The sequence below is a fragment of the Halyomorpha halys genome, unplaced genomic scaffold (assembly GCF_000696795.3).
Source record: "Halyomorpha halys isolate HHAL.00 unplaced genomic scaffold, Hhal_1.1 Scaffold990.1, whole genome shotgun sequence".
Lineage (NCBI taxonomy): Eukaryota > Metazoa > Arthropoda > Insecta > Hemiptera > Pentatomidae > Halyomorpha > Halyomorpha halys.
In genome coordinates, this window is record NW_027113518.1 from 263,577 (window position 1) to 268,130 (window position 4,554).

The following is a 4,554-nucleotide window of genomic DNA, read 5'->3' on the forward strand; positions in this document are numbered from 1 at the left end:
TCGGGGAGTGACGTAGTGGTAACGTGCCTGTCTGCCAATCAATAGCAGAAAAAAAGTCATAAGATACCGAAGTTACGTATTTAGGTGGGTTGGTGTCTCTAACATTAAGGAAAAAACACCGCCGCTTTAAGATGTTTTAAAATAAACAATATCGTAAAATGTCCGAAAAGGACGAATTAACGGGATAATGCAGAAGTCTACACAACACACACAATACAAAATAAAAATATCTCCCCTTAAAGTAATTTTAATTTTGTTTATTTGATTACTTATTGATTACTATTACTAATAATTAACCGTTTTGCGTCCTTAATTATAATATGGATTAATAACTCTGAAAGGATTTGATAAATAACTAATGGAGAAAGAGATACAGCGGCTTAGAGAGACTAAGAAATTAGATAAACCTGAGAATGCCTGGCTTCTCCCGATCGCATATTGTACAGGGATTTATAAAATTTATATTTTTTATGATCCCTCTAACAGAAGTAGACATGAATGTGCAAATGCAATATGTGAAGGAGAAACACAATTCAAATTGAGCACTACCTTTTTCTACCGTGTGTACTTGAAGGTCTTACTGAAATACTTATCTTTGTATTGAGATGCTCGTTCTGTTGAAACTCTGAATATAATATCTGGAGGTGAGGGACCTCCGCGAGATGATTAGTTGTGAACAGATAGATAATTAAATAAATAAAGTAAAACATAATAATAATAAATAAGAAAGAAATCGAAAGAGAGGGGAGGGGGAGTGTGTGAGAAGAAAGGACTCGAGGAAGGGTATGTTGATAGAATTTCTGGGGCCCTTCTTGCCCTGCCACCTCACAGGAAGGGGGGTGGGGTGAATGAGTGGAATAGAGGATCAAAGCTTTTAACCTAAAGGAAGTGGGAAGGTTATAAAAGAATTTAATATGTATTCGTGGGATGAGCGGTTATACTTTTGTACCAGTTGTAGTTCGTTGTGAAAGTGCATCATGTTAGTTTCTCTTGTGATGTTCTGTAGTATGCTGTTCTGTTACTGTTGTAGTGATTTCAGGGCTGTTAGGTATAGGAAACGTAGTATAGGTGCTTTGTGTAGTAGTGATGGTCTTAGTATTACTTTGTATATAAGTATTTTGAGTCTGAGGGACAGCCCTGGTGTCACAGGATGTTTGAGTAGATATGTTGTTGACTTGACGATCTGTATTCTGTGTTGTATGTGTGCGGTGAATGAGAGGTGATATTCCAGTTTCATACCAAGATATGTGAGAAGTCTCTTGGTTTGTATTGTCTGTTCGTAAATTCTCGGTGCTCTGTAGAGAGTTTTCTTTTATGAGTTTTTTTTTTATGGTTGATGTGTATGTGTATGTCTTGTAGTTTGTTAGTAATGATTTCGTTTGCTGTTGTAGCCTGATCCATGGCTTTGTCTGCATTCATACTCGCCGAGTATATGGCTATATCATCAACCTTTGCAGATATTTGAAGTTCGTTAATTTTCATCCCGACTATGTGGGCAGAGTAGATATTAAATAATACTGGCGCAAGGACCGATCCCTGGGGGACGTCACGTGACGTGGGTGGAGATTTCTGTTTTGACCCAGACTGAGAAGGTCCGGTCACTAATATAAGGTCCAATTTTTGATATTTCGTTAGAATGTTTTATCATATATATAAGTTTTGTTCCAACCACTGTCCGGAACTGTACAGAGCATGCGCAGTAAGGGGTTGCGCCTTTCAAAATCTGTACTCCTCATGCTTTGTACAGTTCTGGTCAGTCAAAAGTGGTTGTTGGAACAAATCTATTGATAGGAATAAAATTTATATTCGTTATTCGTACCTCGAGAAGCTTTAAAATACGAATTTTTATTTTTTAGAAAAATATTTAAAATTTTTACTATTATTTTTATTATTAACCTTTATTAATTATTAGTTCGGTAAAATCGATAGTTGTGATAGTTTAAAATGTACAGAAAATATATCGACAAAAGACCTCATAAAAGTATTTTTTCATTATCTAAATTGGGCTATTGTTGTATACCTTGACGATAGTGTTTGCTAGACGTGGATTATCATCCCATACCCCTCAATCACGAGCCATCATAAATGGTGCTTTCTGTTTTCACATTACCGTTTTTCGGGTAATGGTCTTAACTTGCAATCGTATTTTGTTAGGTTGAACTCCAGTTTTAGTCTGCAATTTTAAAGGTTAACATTAATTTTTATATGGAAAAATTTAATTTAAGCTTCCAATACGAGTTATGAATTCTGGTAAGTAATCTTTTTTATTATTATAAGTATTTAATAAAAATGAATTTTGAGGTTTTCCTTTACAAAACAGACTTTTAACGTGTTCACTTTTATTGTTTGGCACACAGTATATATAAAGCTCGATTTGTGTCCCTGGCTGATTGTAGGTCTTTACTAGGTACTATTTATTATACGATTTATTTTCGGGATTACCTGAGATACGCACATAACCCAGTATCACGCCGAACTGAAGTGGCTCTATCTATCTTTCCGATGCCAGTATTTCCTAGTTTCCTTTCTTTTCTAGCACTTCTAAGTAATTAGTGCTTAGCCCCCCTCCTACATGATAGAAAACCTGCAATTCAAATTCAACTAGGTCTGGTTTATCAGACATCTGCCCTCCACCTCACCGAACTGATGCGTTTATATAGTAAATAGTTTACTCTAGCTACATATCACTGGAACTCTATTCCCTCAAATATACGTCATGTGTACCAACCCTTCCCTCGTTTAAAACCCTTATATTAAATTAACTTTTAATTCAGCAATCTAATTCGATATTATAATAGGACAGATGCAACTACCTTTTTGTTTTGTATAGACCGAGAAGGCTAGAAGGCAGGACCAGGTTGGCTAGATTGCGTCGGGATGGGGAGCTAGACCAACGGTTGTGCAAGGGGGTAATTTGGTCAGAATCATGCTGTATCGTCAGAGTTTTTTCCCAATTAAGGGTACCCACTTTATAAAACCACAAGGCTGACTCAAAGGCAACAGGTAACAGATAATAATGATTTCCCACTGCCGGATTCGAACCCAAGACCTTGGAGTTAGTAGTCAATATCCTTACCTATGAGCTACCCACTCCCACACCTTTTGTCAATTATCAATAAAATATTAATTCTTTAAAGCAGCTCTTCTGGTCATAAAAAAGCTTACTGTCGCATCCCTGGTAGCAGAAATGGGCAGAAATTAACTAAAGTTGAAACTATTAGCTTAAGTTGCCATGGATACCACCCTCATTCATGAATGAACCATTGATAAATAAATATCGTATCCATGGCAATTTTAGCTATTAGTTTAAACTATAGCTAATTTTTGTCCAACTCTGCCTTGTAGGTGTATACTCGCCTAATATATGTAATTTTAGTTACGTACGATTTTTCATTTTTGAGCTAGGCGACCTCACACACATACACACATACTATATTGCCGACGCATAAACATATTTTAGGCAATATTATCTACATAAATTTTGTATGAAACATTCAAGCTTGGTTTTCGAGTCATATACAAAATCAGAAAAAGTTGAACATTTTTTTATTATAATTTAGCTCTATATTAAAATAATACAAACATTCTATTGGCGTTACAAGAGTAATATACGCATTTTTTATCCATTAATATATACTTTGATTATGTACAGTGTGATTATCTCAAAATGCTTATTTTTTAAGTTATAAGCGAAAAACTGGCCAACCTGAAATTCAGATCCAACATCTAAACAAAAAGTATACAAAAGATTTTTCCGGTATAAATCCTCTGTTAACTGGATTTAATATTTTTATGGTCCTATTGAATAATCTTGCGGAAGTAATTGTACTACGATTAATATTTATCCAAACATTCGCCTTGGACATTGATTCATATTTTTTTAAAATATTTTCCGCATTATCTCTTCCCACGACCTTTGTTACCCAATGCGGTATAAATATTGTGGTTTAATACCAAAAGGTTTTCGCTTAATTAAATCACAGAATTGTTAGTGTGCCACTCCAAATTTAGTTAGCTTTCAGTATCGGAGGGGATAAGTGATCTAGTAAATGAGATTTTAATAATTTTGAATGGTTTACAAGAAATAAAATTTGGCAACCATCTTTGGAGCGTCTTCAATATTCCATAACAAAACTGCTCATTAATAAAGGGTAAGTTTAGTGTTACTTATCAGATAACAATTATCTATATTTAATTTTATATAAATATTTTATTTATTGAATATTGATTGATGTTCAATACGTGGTGGAATTAATTCATAATAACAATAATAAGTTAGTAACTTGTTTGTTCGTTATATAGATTAATTTCATTTTTTTTTGGGCGTAAACATTACTCTGAATGCGTGTAACGGTCTATGGTTTTGGCGATCTTTGAAGTCAAACTGGTAAAAACCTTACCGAAATAAAATACGGATTCCTTTATCCACTCAAACAGCAAGAAGCCGATAAGTACCCATCCACTCTCCACGGACAGAAAAACGGATATATATTTTAATGTAAACGTAAAGATATTTCCTCCGAAGTTTTTTAAATTAAAAAATCTTTATTTCTT

General features: G+C 34.3%; 1 long non-coding RNA gene across 2 annotated transcripts in view; it reads left to right on the forward strand.

Moving 5' to 3' along the window:
- Positions 1-2,166: 2,166 nt before the first annotated feature.
- Positions 2,167-4,554, forward strand: part of LOC106687631 (uncharacterized) — an 8,439-nt gene continuing 6,051 nt past the window's right edge. The window contains exon 1 of one of the 2 annotated variants that reach the window (XR_001344195.1): positions 2,167-2,250. This is a non-coding gene — a long non-coding RNA (uncharacterized lncRNA). Of the gene's footprint in view, positions 2,251-4,032; positions 4,152-4,554 lie in introns of those variants that run through there. The other variant, XR_001344194.2, reaches the window with a different exon arrangement.